This window comes from Schistocerca cancellata, chromosome 2 (genome assembly GCF_023864275.1).
Source record: "Schistocerca cancellata isolate TAMUIC-IGC-003103 chromosome 2, iqSchCanc2.1, whole genome shotgun sequence".
Lineage (NCBI taxonomy): Eukaryota > Metazoa > Arthropoda > Insecta > Orthoptera > Acrididae > Schistocerca > Schistocerca cancellata.
In genome coordinates, this window is record NC_064627.1 from 788,476,453 (window position 1) to 788,495,584 (window position 19,132).

Sequence of the window (19,132 nt, forward strand, 5' to 3'; positions counted from 1 at the left end):
AAAGTCTTCACTGCCCCGAACACATATTACACTACTGAAGGCAATTGAACCTAATAAAATCTTAATACTTACTAAAACTTCAAAAATAAGCGCACACGAAATATCCCCACAGATAAACGAACTAATTGATAGCACAAGACAACAATTATTATGTAATGGCTACTGCACTGCTAAGGGATTACACAGTATTGTTATTATTACAGTTCGCAAACACTAGGAGTTAGCACCCTCAAGTCTTCCAAATTTTTGTCACTACAGACGTAAGGTGTCCAAAACTCAAATGATTGACAGACTGTAACCATAGTCCACACATATTAAGTTAGTTGATTTTAAATGGCTGTTCACGGTGAGGGAGAAGCAAGAGTAGCTCACTGGAGGAGTGGAGCAGCTGAAGCACACTTTGTAACAAGTATTCACTCTCACTGTGGGTAGTCATCTTTCTTTCTGAGGAGTTGCAGGTAGCACTGATAAGGTTATGGTTTAACAAAATATCTACGAAAACCATATATTATCTTTTTTCGCCGTTTTTAAAAGTGGAAGGTTTCAAAGAAAACTATTTTTCATCCATAAGTTTAATTAGGTGATAACGTTGATAATAGTGGGAAGAGAGGGGCGGGGTCCTAGCAAATGTATCTGTACACAGGAAGTAATGGTCTCAGAATGGTTGGGAATCACTGCTGTAGAAGTACCAGACACCATTTAGGCTCCGTTTTCATCAATAAATACGCAATATTGAATTTTTTAATTATTTTAAATCTGTGAGTATGTGTGATGTCCACAATTATGTGAAGGAAAATTTCAGTTGGCCACACCCAGGAAACAGTCAATAACACAATATACATTTTTATGTTATTTGTGAGTCTTGAAGAATGTGCATTTACTCTATATGGGCACAAGAAATTCACTGTATTGGATATAAGTAGAGTAATTTTGATATGGATAAGAGCAGTAAGAAGTGAGTGAAGTCAGATAAAATTCTCTCGAGCTTCCAGTCGCTTTAAGTGATTGAGAATCCGCGAGCTGTAGGCCGAGTACTCCTCGGCCATTGTCAAGTGGTGACTGTTTTCCGGTTGCTGCTACCGTCCTTATACAGCCGCCCTGCCTTCTGTGACGTCGCTACTGTCCAATCTAACACCGTACTACGTAATGTTTCCGTTGCACGCCTATCGCGCCTGCTTCAGCCTTCCGAGGGTCGGGTCCCAACCCGCGCTTTCCTGTAGGTCGGCATCTTTATTGTGGGTATTGTCACAAATTTTTAAATATTTTTGGAAGATGGCTGCCAAAAGGCGTTAGGTAATGTATAAAATGCATATTTAAACCATCAGCTGCTTTTATTTCAAACCCAAATTCTAACGGTTTCGGTCATGGACCAACTTCACGGATGAAGGGTTAAAGTGGTTTAAGCCGCCATATTACGTTGCTCATTACTTAAAATGTGTAGTGCGTTTAATTAGATACAGGGTGTTTCAAAAATGACCGATATATATATATATATATATATATATATATATATATATATATATATATATATATATATATATACCGGTCATTTTTGAAACACCCTCTGTATATATATATATATATATATATATATATATATATATATATATATATACAGGGTCATTTTTGAAACACCCTCTGTATATATATATATATATATATATATATATATATATATATATATATATACAGGGTGTTTCAAAAATGACCGGTATATTTGAAACGGCAATAAAAACTAAACGAGCAGCGATAGAAATACACCGTTTGTTGCAATATGCTTGGGACAACAGTACATTTTCAGGCAGACAAACTTTCGAAATTACAGTAGTTACAATTTTCAACAACAGATGGCGCTGCGGTCTGGGAAACTCTATAGTACGATATTTTCCACATATCCACCATGCGTAGCAATAATATGGCGTAGTCTCTGAATGAAATTACCCGAAACCTTTGACAACGTGTCGGGCGGAATGGCTTCACATGCAGATGAGATGTACTGCTTCAGCTGTTCAATTGTTTCTGGATTCTGGCGGTACACCTGGTCTTTCAAGTGTCCCCACAGAAAGAAGTCACAGGGGTTCATGTCTGGCGAATAGGGAGGCCAAGCCACGCCGCCTCCTGTATGTTTCGGATAGCCCAAAGCAATCACACGATCATCGAAATATTCATTCAGGACATTAAAGACGTCGGCCGTGCGATGTGGCCGGGCACCATCTTGCATAAACCACGAGGTGTTCGCAGTGTCGTCTAAGGCAGTTTGTACCGCCACAAATTCACGAAGAATGTCCAGATAGCGTGATGCAGTAATCGTTTCGGATCTGAAAAATGGGCCAATGATTCCTTTGGAAGAAACGGCGGCCCAGACCAGTACTTTTTGAGGATGCAGACACGATGGGACTGCAACATGGGGCTTTTCGGTTCCCCATATGCGCCAGTTCTGTTTATTGTCGAAGCCGTCCAGGTGAAAATAAGCTTCGTCAGTAAACCAAATGCTGCCCACATGCATATCGCCGTCATCAATCCTGTGCACTATATCGTTAGCGAATGTCTCTCGTGCAGCAATGGTAGCGGCGCTGAGGGGTTGCCGCATTTGAATTTTGTATGGATAGAGGTGTAAACTCTGGCGCATGAGACGATACGTGGACGTTGGCGTCATTTGGACCGCAGCTGCAACACGGCGAACGGAAACCCGAGGCCGCTGTTGGATCACCTGCTGCACTAGCTGCGCGTTGCCCTCTGTGGTTGCCGTACGCGGTCGCCCTACCTTTCCAGCACGTTCATCCGTCACGTTCCCAGTCCGTTGAAATTTTTCAAACAGATCCTTTATTGTATCGCTTTTCGGTCCTTTGGTTACATTAAACCTCCGTTGAAAACTTCGTCTTGTTGCAACAACACTGTGTTCTAGGCGGTGGAATTCCAACACCAGAAAAATCCTCTGTTCTAAGGAATAAACCATGTTGTCTACAGCACACTTGCACGTTGTGAACAGCACACGCTTACAGCAGAAAGACGACGTACAGAATGGCGCACCCACAGACTGCGTTGTCTTCTATATCTTTCACATCACTTGCAGCGCCATCTGTTGTTGAAAATTGTAACTACTGTAATTTCGAAAGTTTGTCCGCCGGAAAATGTACTGTTGTCCCAAGCATATTGCAACAAACGGTGTATTTCTATCGCTGCTCGCTTAGTTTTTATTGCCGTTTCAAATATACCGGTCATTTCTGAAACACCCTGTATATATGGTACACAATTTGTATTTGGATGTTTGCTTTTAAAGCCCTGTGTCAGTTATTTATATTCATGAAACCCACTACAGTTTTTAAGTAACCACTAACGCAATATGGCGGCTTAAACCATTTTACCCCTTCATCCGTGAAGAAACCAACAGAATTTGGGTTTAAAATAAAAACAGCAGATGGTTCAAATGTGCATTTTATACATCACAAATTTTTATCCCGATGCTTGTTTAATTATGGTATTCCAATAGTCATCAGTCCGTGTAATAACTGATGCCTCTTCGAATGCTGTCCTTTTTCTAGCGTATGCTCCACTACCACTGATTTCTCCAGTTACCGAAGGTTAAATCATCTCTCGTGTTCCAGACAGCGCTGTTCAACAATATGTATAGTTTGTCCGAAACAAAACTGCCCCACCCACACAGTGTTTTATATACTTTTGGCGTTCTGATGCCTACTTCGTCTTTCACATTCCTCATGAGTTGTGGAATTTTTATCGGAGCCCTGGAGACAGGATCGATTTTATGCCTCTTTAGGAGCAGGCTTAATTTTCCTGTTACTGAGCTACAGAATGAGGTCCTTCTGCTTCCGTGTTTTTGGATAGATGGCTTTCGAAATCTGGTGATTGTTGTATCCGTTTTCCTTCAATACTTTCCGTAAGTTGCTCAGTACTTTCGGTAAGTTTTCACTTTCCGAGACGCCGACCAGTCATTGGAGCAAGGTCCTCAGAACAAGATGTTTGTGTGACGGATGGTGATAGCTGTTTAGGGTGCAGATAACGCTCCGTGTGGGTGAGTTTCCGGTAAACTCAAGAGGATGTTATCAGTACATTTCGCCTCGAAACTATGCATTCATATATTAATTGAAGCCATATCTTAAAGCCACATAAGCGTCCACATTGCGTTTGCAATAAAGAATTTTTGCATTAACCTGGGTTGAATTATACTGAAGTGAATACCCGTAAGCAATTACAAACAGGAACAGTTGAGTATCCCAGGTTATAAACAATATCAAGCGGGCATTTAATTACGTATCTACTAAGATTTATAATAGCTAGAAACGCTTTTCTCAAAAAGAAAAATTCGTTAACTCAAAACTAAATTTAAGTGTTTGGAGATCTTTTCTGAGGCTCTGTTTGGAGTATAGCCTTGTACGTTAGTGAAATGTGAAGAATAAATAGTTGAGACAAGAAGTGTGTAGAAGCTTCCGAAACATGATGCTACAGAAGACTGCTGAAGATCAGAGGTGGTGGATTGGATAACTAGTAATGATCTAAATAGAATCAGGGGACAAAAGAAATTTATGTCACAATCTGATAAAAAGAAGGGAGCGATAGATAGAACACATACTGAAGCATCAAGAGATTGTTAATTTGATTCTGTCGGAAGTGTACGGCGTAAAATATTTAGAGACCTATAATGGCTTGACTGCAAGCTCAAAGCTTGAGGAGTTCAAATGGATATAGGTTGCAGTGGTTATGCAGAGATGAAGAGGCTTGCGCAGGACAAATCGACGTAAAGACCTCAATCAAATTAGGCTTCAAACTGATGATTACGTAAACAGCATTCAATAATTACTGCATTAATGATGTCGTAGATACGATATTCCTTCTGTTGCAGATGGAACTCGCATTTGTGATCTGCGATTACAGCTTCTGTAAACACATTCAGATTTTACCTGCTACACAGTAGCCGTAAGCTTGCTGACTTCTGGCTTCGAAATGAGTGATATAAGCTGTGAATTAAAAGGCAGCGCTGCAGAAAGATCCCGATTCCTCTCGTTTATTTGAGGGCGCTATTTTTCTTGGCCGGGAGGGCAGCGATTAACGCAACAAACGGGTGGTAAACGCGGAGACCTTCTCAAACTTTTAACGTATACACACTGCCGTTTTTGCGTTAGCATTCTCCTATTTTCCTTAAAGCCGTAGGTTTGTTTGGCTCGCCGACAATCCATGCTTGCTTTGTGGCGAGTTTTTCCCGACAGCCCGTCAGACGCGGCCTGGACTATGAACTCACCTTCCCCCTGGTCCGGCAGGTAGTGCGGACACGCCTGGGTGGCGACCCCGCCAGGAGGCGTAGGCGGCCAGCATGCAATACCGTCAAAGTCCGCCGGGCAGCCGCCGGCTGCTCCTGCAACACACCAAACACGTCCGTCAACCGTGTAGCATAAACAACAGGCGTTTGTGAGGCCACAGTAAACAAGTGTACCAACATGACAGTAAAGCGGGTAGCACAAACAGCAGGGATTTTGTGAGGCAGCCGCAAACGTAGTAGCGTTACCGTCTTTTTGTGGCATTATGCATATTTAAAGCACAGCAACGCGCTTTATGATTTCATAAATAATTTCTTAGCGGACAAAAGTGGATATACATACACGAATCCCTTATCTCTAAATTTATTTTTACTATAAGAAAATAGAAATTTAACTCACTAGCGTTTCTTTGTTTTGTTTGTTCCTGGAATAGTTTTTTCCAGGGAAAATTTCGACCGTGTAACATAAATGATTGGATAATTTGGACCGAATATGTAACTACCTATCTTTAGATAAATAAGGATTTCTCTTACTACAAGAAGCACAAAAATTATCTGTTATATGGATCAGTATCTTAATAGGAAGATGTCAAACTATGTGCAACCGACTAAAAATGAGGAAGGATGTAAGCAGTTAGTCCAGTCCTCATACGTTTACGTAAATATTAACAACCATACATACGTATTATCTGCAGAATAATTACTTCTATTTGTATCTCGAAAATTAATAAATAGTGCAAATTATCTCTTTCGTTGTTTCAGCGCGGTATCTTGCTAAGTTTAACAGTTGAAATTCCTTGTCTGCCGTCCCGATTTAATGGCCGTGGACGTGCATTTTCTTAAAGTCATGTTTCTGTACTTTACTGAAAGAAAATATGTAACAGCAATACTCCCTACCCAGACTCAGGGAAATAAGCTAGAAATTCTTTGAGCGGTAGAAGGAATGAATACAGTCACATATGGAATCAAATTAGTTCTAATCTGAGAAATCTGATAGCTGCATAAAATCAGAGCTTTATTCTTGCTTCGTATCAGTACATATACTTTTCTGTAATAATTTCGGATGTCGACGGTATGTTTTCCACTATGCCTGAGAGGTAGATTTTACTCTTTGGCCGACAGGTACCATTTACTGTTCTTTCTTAAGACATTTTCACTTTTTTTGGCGTGCCTTCTGATAAAACACTGCTTATGAGGTTTTTCGTGGGATAGCTAGCGTCAATAGAAAACGTTGTCTCGCTTTAAATGGAATGTTGCCTAAATTATAATTTATGAGACCAATGGCTAAATAAATGAACATCACAGTTGTTTGAGGCGACATTCAGTTCTAGTCAAAAAGTCACAGTACGCATTAGTTGACAAGAGGTAGTGTTGTGAGACCGAAGGTACATATGTTATTCCCCAAAGAAATGTGATAGGCCCTTTATTATTCTTGATGGGTCTATAAAGGTCAGGTGCAATCTGAGCAGCCCTCTTAGATAGTATGCAGATGACGCTGTCATTGAATTATAATGAAATCAGTGGACGGGGAAACCGATTTATACAGAATGATTTAGATAATATATTTGAATGGCGTGAAAAGTGGCATTTGACGCTGATGACCAAAAAGTGTCAAGTCTTCCACATTACTAATAAGATAATCTCTTAAATTTCTATTACATGTCAAAGTGCGGACATTTAGAGGTTGTAACTTCAAGTAAATCGTTAGGGATTACAGTTAGGATAATTGCAGTTTAAAATTTGATGTATAAAATGTTCCACTTGAGGTGAAATAAGACTGCGTTATATTTGTGGAACACACAGAAGACGAAAGAAATTCACCAAAAGAACAACTTGCACTGAGTTTATTCGTCGTTTGCTGGAGTATTGCTGCGTCGTATAGGATCATTACCAGAGAGAATCGGCAAAGCGCAACTAAAAACTTCACCGAAAGGCGACTTACCCTGTTTTATCATGTAATAGGTAAGAGATTGTGACGAACGTAACAAACAAGAATGGGTGTCACTTGTTAAGATACAGTAGTTTTTCATAGCAGCGAAATGTGTTCACGAAATTAACACCAACAAGTTTCACTTACGAATGTCAACAATATTTTATTGTGTACCGTTTACATAGCGAAGGTTGTACATCGCAACATCGCAATTGCACAAGAGAAATGAGAGTTTGTAAAACTGCCTCTCAGTTTTGTGGGCCAATCCCAAGAGTGTGGGAATACAAGTGAGCGCATATCTTTGTAGGAGAGAGTGGTTGCATACGTTTATTGGAACATTACCCCTGAGTGGAATGAAACATTAGTCAGTACCGAGCCCCCTTCCCCACACCCACACCAACACTTTAGAATGAAAAAAACTTATTTGCTCAGTTTCATTTTTAATGCTTATGTCTAACAACCTCATTTTTATTTAAACTGTTCAAAAACCAGTTCTCAGAAATGAAGTTAACTATTCACAGTGAGTGTAGACACTTTTTCAAGACATGATTACGCTGCACTACTTTTTTTCCTACTCGCTTCACCTCTATTCTGTACAAGTCAAAATGTGTGAACTATACTTACTGTTTGCAAGTCACTTGATTGCTGGACTATTTAACTCTAAACTGGAAGAAATTGGAAGATTTCAGACTGTTAATGCTTTGTGTCTGAGTTACAATAATAATAATAATAATAATAATAATAATAATAATAATACTGTGTGTAGCACTATAGTAACCCTTACGCGCTTACTGTTGTGTCGCGCTGTTAGTTAGCTCACTTATCTCTAGCCTAAGTGAGCAATGAAGCATGTACTACTTGGAGATGACATTTTCATGAATTATTTAATGTTTGTTACCTATATGTATTGCTTCTACTCTTATCGATGTCAGGTGCAAAGCAAAAAATATGTGCCATGCAGTAATGTCAGTAACTGAGAAAAAGTAATTACTGACAACTTACATATTATTAGAACCTTACGAAATTGTAATGACTTTTAAAACTAATTTAGTTGCCTGTCTGAAGGACAAACCAACATTTTTGGTTTTTACCCCTCATAAAAACCCAAAAATGTTTGTTTGAACGTAATCATAGCTAACACTTGGTTTAAGAATCATGAAAGAAGGTTGTATACGTGTAAGAGGCCTGGCGACACTGGAAGATTTCAGACAGATTATATAATGCTAAGACAGGGATTTAGGAAGACATTTCCAGGGGCAAATGTGGACTCTGTCCACTGTTTATTGGTTATGAACTGTAGACTAAAACTGAACAACTGCAAAAGGGTACGAATTTAAGGCGATGGGACCTGGATAAACTGAAAGAACCAGAGATTTTAGAGGGTTTCAGAGAGAGCATTAGGGAACGATTGACAAGAACGGAGGAAATAACTACAGTAGAAGAAGAATGGGTAGCTTTGAGAGATGAAATAGTGAAGGCAGCAGAGGGTCAAGTAGGTAAAAAGAGGAGGGCATCTAGAAATCCTTGGGTAACAGGAGAGATATGGGATTTAATTGATGAAAAGAGAAAACATAAAAAGGCAGTAAATAAAGCAGGCAAAAAGGAATATAAAGGTCTCAAAAATGAGATCGACAGGAAGTGCAAAACAGCTAAGCAGGGACGGCTAGAGGATAAATTTAAGGATGTAGGGGCATATATCACTTGGGGTAAGAAAATGAAAGAGACCTTTGGACAAAAGAGAACCACTTGAATGAATATCAAGAGCTCAGATAATAAACCAGTACTAAGCAAAGAAGGGGAAGCTGAAAGGTGGAAGGTGTATATAGAGTGTCGAGTATATAGAGGGTCTATACAAGGGCGATGTACTTGAGGGCAATATTACGGAGATGGAAAAGGACGTAGATGGAGATGAAACGGGAGATATGATACTGCATGAAGAGTTTAACAGAACACTGAAAGATCTAAGTCGAAACAAGGCTCCAGGAGTAGACAACGTTCCATTAAATCTACTCATAGCCTTGGGAGAGCCAGCCATGACAAAACTCTACCATCTGGCGAGCAAGATGTATGAGACAGGCGAAATAACCTCAAACTACAGGAAGAATATAATTCCACTCAACAAAAAAAAAAAAAAAATCAGATACTGACAGATGTGAAAGTTACCGAACTATCAGTTTAATAAGTCATGGCTGCAAAATACTAACAGGAATTCTTTACAGACGAATGAAAAACTCGTAGAAGCCGACCTTGGGGAAGATCAGTTTGGATTCCGTAGAAATGTTGGAACACATGAGGCAATACTGACTCTACGACTTATCTTCGAAGATAGATTAAGGAAAGGCAAACCTAAGTTTCTACCATTTATAGACTTAGAGAAGGCTTTTGACATTATTGACTGGAATACTCTCTTTAAATTCTGAAGGTGGCAGGGGTCAAATACAGGGAGCGAAAGGTTATTATTATGTGCAGATAGATAATACAAAGTGCACGAGCGCAGCGTATCTGCAAGACAGGGTGACGAGTTTAGCGTCACCACCTGCTGTGGGCCGCTTCTGTTTAGACGTCGCTGCTTGGAGGTGTACTGCAACCACGGAAGAACGGCGCTCAAAATAATAATACTGATGTTGTAGAAGCGAAAACAAAAGTTCTTAAACTGTCATTATGTTATGCATACTCTGGCATTTTATGTGTCAAAATGCATGCACCTCATACAGTGCAATGAGATAAGACATCGGTAATTAATCGAACAATTGTAATAGATTGTGTCATGCATATATGATGAGTTTTCTGTCGATGTAAAAAGTAAAAAGAAGCTCTAACATATTGGTACTAAAAGTAGAAATTTTCTTGCTCAGTAGTAGCTTTGGTAAGGATTACAGCTCTCTTTCGGTCTCTAGCACTGAAGACACTACAAAAGTGAAGAGGTCCGCTAACAAGAACAAAACCACGGTTATTCAGGAAAGATTAGCACATCCGAAACGTAATTGAGTCACGAAATAGGCGACCTCATAAACTGTATTACGTACCATTTATTGTTCAATTAAGTGGGCAGATACAATCCCTTACTTACCGAATTAAGGAACGTGAGCTGTGGAATGCCAGATTAGTTTTCCTCATGACAAAATTCTCTTGAGTAGGCCTTATACTGACATTCGAGTGGGTCAGAAGGATTCCATCATTATTTAACCACATTTTTCGGGTGCATAAATTCGAGATACATGTCTGTAACTTCTCTTCACATATGATGGTCATTAATTAATTATGGCTGTGAAATTTTATTTGATCTTTGGTAATATATCTGAAATAATGAAAACTGTGTAAACCTTACTGTAACCACGACCTCGATTAACGAACAGATGTTGGAGAAAAAGATGAAAATAATCTGCAAGTATTCCAATTTGGCTCGGTGCTCATTACAGGAAGTATAAGATTTGCAACCTTATTGCATCTCAGTTATAAAGAGATGATAATTAATCTATGCTAGCCGGCCGGTGTGGCCAAGCGGTTAAAGGCGCTACAGTCTGGAACCGCGTGGCCGCTACGGTCGCAGGTTCGAATCCTGCCTCGGGCATGGATGTGTGTGATGTCCTTAGGTTAGTTAGGTTTAAGTAGTTCTAAGTTCTAGGGGACTGATGACCTTAGAAGTTAAGTCCCATAGTGCTCAGAGCCATTCGAACCATTTTGAACAATCTATGCTTTGTATACTTCCTCTGACGAACTAGGTTTCTTTTATTAGTTTTCTTCATTTAGATATCAATGTTATAGTTCATAATAGTATAAAGTGATCTAAACACATGCTTTTTTCCCCTGTGGGCGCTTTCATCTTGTGCCTGCCTTCTCATTCTTCAGTTAACATTCAAGCAACGTGTTACGGAATTTAATCCTCAACCATGTACATTTATGTATATCCTTTCTCCTGAAGAATGAGTAAGCATGTTAAATGTATATTTATTGCAGGAGGGAAGTATCAAGAAACTTTACCAACGTAGACTACAGCAATGTCTATTAAGCACGTCGACAACTGATGGTATAGAAACTGAGCGGAATAATATTGAAGACTGTATACAAAAAACAGTAATTAAAGCAGTCCGGAGTGAGATTAACATAAGATGAAAAATGTATTAACGATATGGAACTCAGAAGAAGCGAAAAGCATATGATCTCTTAGAAAACAGAACACAGACACAGAGAAGTAGTACGAAAATATGCGAAACCCCGCTATACATGCAATAAGAAAAGGACACCAAGATTCATGTGATAAACTGATTACAAAGGCGGAACATGACAAAAATGGGAGGCAGAGGTTTGTATACATGATTTTGAAACACTTAGATCAATTGGATAGAGAAAACATCAGAATTAATGTAATAAATGAAGAGCAATGGATAAAACATTGTTAAAAAAACTATGGTGTAGTGAAAGTGCTACAACAAATAGGTAATACGTGATTCATCAAGACAGTAAGGCAATTGACTCAATAACATTAGACGCGCTCCAACACGTGTTAAAATGCGTAAAATATCGTAAAGGATTCATCCGAGCATAAATAAAAAAATAAATGTCGAATTTATTAGGTTGGTGCGTAAGTACGTAGCGTTTTTCCATAAGTTGAATAAACACAATAAATACACGTAACAGAGATTTTCATCATTAATAATATATTCTCCTATAGTATTTATAACAGGTTTCCAACGCTGGGATAGCTTTTCGATTACGCGACTGTAGAAATCACGTGGTTTTCAGACGAAGAATTCGTCGAGCCATGTTCGGAGTGCATTTTTATTCGGAAACGAAGTTGGTTGAAGATATTTTGATAGAGAGCGTGAAAGGTGAAAATGTAACGGCGCAAGATCAGGTGAATAAGTTTGGTGCGGAATGACTTCCCAAACCAACTACTGCTTTTCTATTTCCTAACATAATGCAGACGTGCGCAATCGTGGAGGGGCATCACACAGTCTTACCTGTCGTTGTTCTGGGATTGCGTCTGCAAGACGCCTCAGTTGTTGACAATAACAGTGATGGTTACACTTCGGGGAAACACTGTCGCTGTTCGACCGGATGTATAACATCATCTTTTTTAGACGCACGCAGGTCTTTTTACGAGGAGATGCTACTTTCTTTCAGCTCTATCATTCCTTCCTTTTCCTTGTTGTAGTGTAAAGACGCCGTTTCTCGTCATCACTAACGGTTAACGGTACGGTATAGGAATGGTCAGTGTTGGTCACGGGTCCATTGATGACGAGCAAGCAGAGATGCAAATATGGCCACCCTCTGATTTTCGTGAGTTTTGGCTTAGAGCATGAGGTACACGTACACCCAATTTTTGAACATTCCCCATTGCATGATAAAGTTGCACGATAGTGAAATAATCACAGTTCTCGAGTACACTGAAGTGAATCATTGTGGATGAATGCGTTCAAACGATCATTAAACCCAGAAGGTCTTCCTCAACGTGGAGAGCCACTAATTTCAAAACGATCCCCCTTAGAATACGAACACCATTTTCTTACGTGCTCTGTCCAATGGCGCTATCCCCATACAGGGCGAAAATGTCCCTGGCTGCCTCCGCTGCTGTCACTCCTCTTTTGACCTCCAACAAAAGAATATGTTGGAAATGTTCCGATTTCTCCACTTGGCACTCCCTTTTCTAGTGTCTACAGCTCCATTCACTGTCTCCATATTACATAACGACAATATGTAAACTCAAAAAATAACAGTCAACTACAAATAAAAAAATTACAATCGATAAAAAGCATAGCAACCGGAATACCAACACGCAAAACAAGAAAGATACGAACTTGTGATAGGAACTTGTGCATCAACCTAATATTAAGTATGCAGAGACGCTGCCTGAGTTAAGGCTTTTATATTTATTCACTGACAAGGGAAAGGCCTCAGACACGGCCAACTGATTCGGCTCAAATTTGGCAGGTCGCTTGTGTACAACCTAAAACGAAGGAATATAAGATATTTTGGGTCAACACCCCCGCTTTTTTAAGAAAATCACCACCAAATATTATGACGAGCAATCGACTCAAAATTGACGGGATCGATAGATAATTGTAAATAGAGCATCTTTCATCATCAGGTATGGGGTCCGAAAACGCATACTTTTCCAGAAATTGAAGTAAGAAACTTTTACAACCTACGCTTCTGTACCCACATTGTAAATGCTTTTCGCCGATAGCACCGATAGCGCAACGGCCAAGGTAACGCCGGCACGGTAGCTCAGCGTGTTCGGTCAGAGGGCTGTGTGCTCTCTGTAATAAAAAAACTGAGTCAAGGAATGAACGATCAACTTAAATGGATGTCTTGAACGAACAGTATCGAACAAAATGAAAAAAAAAGGTAACTGGCTGGGAATCGGAGAACCCGGGTTCGAATCTCTAAGAAACCTAGCGGATGTTCTTCTTTTCGTTTGTATTTTTCCATACCTCAATTGGTAGAGATAGGAGGGATATTTGCCTACCTTATTATTATCATTCCTTATTGATTTATTTACCTTATTAACCCTCCTATCCCTACCAATTGAGATATGGCACGACTCACGCCCCGTTCTCACAGCTTTACTTCTGCCAGTACCTCGTCTCCTACCTCGTCTCCTACCTTTTAATATGCCAGAAGTTTCATTTCAGCGCACACTCCGCTGCGGAGTGAAAATCTCATTCTGGAAACATCCCCCAGGCTGTGGCAAAGCCATGTCTCCGCAATATCCTTTCTTTCAGGAGTGCTAGTTCTGCAAGGTTCGCAGGAGAGCTTCTGTAAAGTTTGGAAGGTAGGAGAAGAGGTACTGGCAGAAGTAAAGCTGTGAGGACGGGGTGTGAGTCATGCTTGGGTAGCTCAGATGGTAGAGCACTTGCCTGCGAAAGGCAAAGTTCCCGAGTTCGAGTCTCGGTCCGGCACACAGTTTCATATCAGCGCACACTCCGCTGCAGAGTGAAAATCTCATTCCGGAAACATCCGCTAGGTTTTTATTCGAGATTCGAATCCGGGTTTTCCGATTGCCAGACAGTTATGTTTTTTTTTCTCTTTCTTTTTATTCATTTTGTCCGTTGTTGATAGTTCGGTTTGGTCGTTACGGAAGTCACATGATATCCGTTCAAGTTCGTTTGTTGCTCCTTCCACTCAGTTTTTTTTTTTTTTTTTTTTTTTTTTTTTTTACTACAGAGGCCAACCAGCTCTCTGACCGAACACACTGAGATACCGTTCCGGCTTTACCTTGGCCGTTGCGCTATCGGCGCTGTCGGTGAAAAGCGGTTACCATGTGGGTACAGAAGCGGCAGTTGTAAAAGTTTCTTTCCTCGATTTCTGGAGAAGTTTGCGTTTGCGGTCCCCATACCTGATGATGAACAATGCACTATTTACAATTATCTATCGATACTTCCAATTCTGAGTCGATTGCTAGTCATAACCTTCAGAGGTGATTCTCTCAAAATCGCGGGGGTGTTGACTCAAAATATCTTAGAGTCTTTCGTTTTAGGTTGTACACAAGCGACCTGCCAAATTAGAGCCGAATCAATTGGCCGTGTCTGAGGCCTTCCCCTTGTGAGTGCTGTCGAAGTTACAGTGTCTTAGCTGACTTTGACACAGTAGAGGTGATTTCTATTTTTGAAAGAGTATTAAGGAAATGTAAGGCATTCAAATGCAGTTTCTAAAATCTATTCAAAAGTATCAAATAATCACTTGAGAATAATAGCAGATGTATCCCTGGGAAAAGATGAAATTGGATTTAGGAAGGTTTGCTCTCAGAACGATAATATTTTTAGTATGAATGAAATTTTAGAATAAAAATTTGAGGTCATTTTATAAACATATGTTTTTTTACTAACTTCTAAAAGCTTTTGACTTGATCGTCAGAAACAGATTACCGACAATAATGGAGAAAGAAAATATGCACATAGTCCAGCAATTATTCGAGGATTCCGGAATAAGCAGAGGCAGCTAAAAAAACAAGAGAGAAAACAAAAATCAAGACATCATGCAATGAGTTTGCTTGTCACTGTGACTATTTGTATTGGGAATTTCATAAAAAACGCTATTATATACCGTCTAAACGCTATTTAACATGTAGGTTATGTAGTATTAATACAAAATAAGGGAAAACATTCAAAATTCGATGTATACAGTATGTTATCTGGGAAGACAACGCTACAATCTGGAATGTCCACTACAGTTGCGACTCACTATGACAATAACGCAGCCCGATCAAAAATTATTACTGTAGACAAGACACAGGAACAAGTCTCCAGTTTTAGGTACTTCGGATAAAGTGTCCACTTAAATAACGATAGTGATGTACATACTAAAAACAATAAATTTCAACACATATGTGTAACTAAAAACAGAACCTTAAAGAAAATGACAACGAACGAAACAAAATTAAAGTTTTACAAAACAATGGCTGTACCTGTCTTGTGTGTGACAGTGAATCTTGGATCAAAAAAGGGAAGACAAGAGCAGAATACAATATGTGGAGAAATGGAGGCAACTTCTTAAACATAATAGAACAAGACAATTCCAGACACAGCAAACAGCTACAAGACGTCAGGAAAAAGAGACTTTGAAAGCAGCGAAAAAATATGGTCATAAAAATGTGAAATGAGAACGGGCATATTGCGTGAATCTTGAAGTGAAGGAGAAAAAGCTACATGAAAGTGCTTTATTCGAAGTATCTGGTTTCACGTCAGTATAGACGCATCTTCAAGATTATCTGCCGAGAATACAATTCAAGTAGTTATATTTTCATAATGCAGAAGGACTATTACGCAGTTCCAGTGTTCGGGAATTTATCCACGTAAGAGTCAAGCCATCTACATCATGAAAAAATAAACCTGAAGATGCGTCTGCAGTGACTTGAAATCAATAACTGCGAATAAAGCACCTTCACACAGCTATGCAGCTATTGGAAACACCTCATCATCCTCGACTTTTTTAATTGTCATAATTTTTATTATTATAATTTGACTGATTATTGGGTGTTGAGTGTTTTGTATTGTTGTTCACGTCATTGAGCTGAGGTTGTCCTCCCCAGAAAGTTGTGTCACAGGACCAACTGTCAGCGTCAGAGAGCTGTACCAGAACCCCATCAGCAGTTCTTTAAACCACAACTGAGTCGATAAAAGTATAATAAATGATGAAGAATCAGAGGATGTGAATATATACAGCCTTACACAATCATGACCAAGACAAGGGACAAATTATAGATTATAACTGCGTTACGTCACCCTGTTCTACTTAATACGGAATACGTGGGAGCATCAATAGTAAATAATTGTGTTCGACTACAAATCCAGGAATGTGCAACGCGTATTACTGGGAAAAAGCTGTTTGTAGAAGACGTGTGGAGGGAACGAGATTGGTTCTTGGGGAAATAGAGGACCTCATCAATGCACGTAAAAACCAATAATTAAAAATCAATTTTAATTTTAATAATCAACAGCCTCAGTTGTACCGTTTACCTAGAATTTACCTAGGTTTCAGTCGGGATAACCCAACCTTCTTCAGAATAACAGTGACTACCGTTTGTCCATAGTGGACATCGTCAAGCTAAAACTACAAATCCATAAATTATCGTCGGACTATAAAACTTTCCCAGTACAGGTGGCTGCCGCATCGCGGTCGCGAAGTGGGGCCGAGTCAGTTCCAGATAAGTTTTACAGTCAGACGATAACTTATGGATTTGTAGTTTTAGCTTGACGATGTCCACTATGGACAAACGGTAGTTACTGTTATTCTGAAGAAGGTTGGGTTATCCCGACTGAAACCTACGTAAATTCTAAATAAACGGTGCAACTGAGGCTGTTGATTATTAAAATTAAAATTTATATTTGTACAGTTGCTGGCAGGGCCGCGAAATGATGAAGATATTTAAATTCAAAATCAATATCGAAGTAATATCAAAGAGTTGGTCTAGTGTGCTTATAGAATGTTCATCTTTTCTAGTAAAACTGATTACCATAGCAACAGAAAGAGAATACGCAAATGCCCTGAACAAACTGGAAGGCCATGTAAAAAACATACCGCAAGGACTGAGGTTACAGGAGTGGGGTGCTCATTAATTGCTGTCGAATCCAAGTCCCAGAGGAGGAAAGGAACTGACAGGAGGGTGGGCTATTAATTAGGCCACCGATCAATGTTCCAGTCGCGCAAAAACCGCAGATATTTTCTATCCGGGAGATGCCTCATACAGCTGACATCGACTAGCTACTCCAAAATGAAACCTCATCTGTCAGATGCGTGCTGCATAACAGCTTACAGCCGTGTGTAAGGATGTGTTGGAAATAACTGCACTCGACGTAACACAGCAGATAGAGCATCGATTCGCTTAGAAGAAACATCATGTTTAGCTCAGACCACCGATTACATCGTGAGACATTGTGGGAGTTCCACGGAGAAAGATGAACTAGTAAAACAACAATTATTTTCACTGCAAAAATGTGTTCATTATTGGAGTTTGCATCATATAGTTTCGAGTGCACTAAGAATAACAGGCAAGTTAAACAGAATTAACTGTTTTCTGTACACTTAACGCATTAATTCTCTATGAAAATTTGAGTCTTCAGCAGTGTATCTCTGTTAGGGTAGCAGTTCATTGCGTATGATGTCAACGAATTCACACAGAGGTAATTGGTGCTGCAGTGTCGTCTACGAGCAGAGTTAACATTGGCGTCAGCGATGAAACGTCTCTCGCTTCATCTTTGTTTTCATTACGACGAATAGTACTGTACAAACTCGTATGCAATCTCTGGTACAAATGGCACGCTTCTACGCATTTCACAGTGCGGATCTCGTATCTTGACTGAAGTTTTTGACACATCGTTCAAAAAATGTTCAAATGTGTGTGAAATCTTATGGGACTTAAATGCTAAGGTCGTCAGTCCCTAAGCTTACACACTACTCAACCTAAATTATTCTAAGGACAAACACACACACCCATGGCCGAGGGAGGACTCGAACCTCCGGGACCAGCCGCACAGTCCACGACTGCAGCGCCCTAGACCACTCGGCTAATCCCACGCGGCTGACACATCGTAATTTCAGTCATCGACTTTACTCTATGTACTCATGAAGAACTAACTGTACGTACTCATATTCTTCTCTGGAACATACTGAACCAGCATTGAAGTAAATAATTAATTAAATGTAAGTGGTTGTTTAACATAACAGTTTTTAAATAGGACTTAAAAGTATAAAATATTATGTACCTAGTCACACGAAAATTCCTAACCCCATACACACAGCTCTGATAATTTACGATCGTGAATTTGCTGACAGTTATGAAAATATCAGTAAGATTTAAAACAAAAAACGTTGGTGGCATGTAATACATAATAGTTAGCAGGTGAACGAGTCATGCATCAGTTATGTAAGGCATGCGTCCCAATTTGTTCGTTATAAATCTTACGAGCATTTTCGTAGATGGTAAAAATTCACAATCACAGACTTTAAGAATTACTTGTACGGGGTTAGGAATTGATAGGGATAAGAAGAAATTATTTAATACTTCGTAGCCCGATTTAAAAAAAAGTGTTACTTTTTAAAAATATTTCGTTTAAATAATTATTGTATGCTTTTTAATCTGGCGTATGCGAAAATTTACCATAGATTTCAAATATCTTGATGAGTTTAGAACAGAGATATGTGGTAAAATTAAGGTTTCCTTCAGTTTCTCTTCACCTGCGTCAACAAATATATTGTTTCCTCCAACGTATATTTCGCGGAAAGACACCGAAGGTAAAAAATTGAGCGATTTGAGCTCACATAGGCATACCATCAATCGTTCATTTCGCAAACCATTCGCATCTGTGACAGGAAAAGAGGGAATGGCAGTGGTACACAAAATACCCTCCGCCTCACACCAGACAAGTAAACGAGTTAATATTGCATCGTCATGCAGTTCTGAGCTAAGTTGAAAGTTTCAAGTTTCTGCCTTA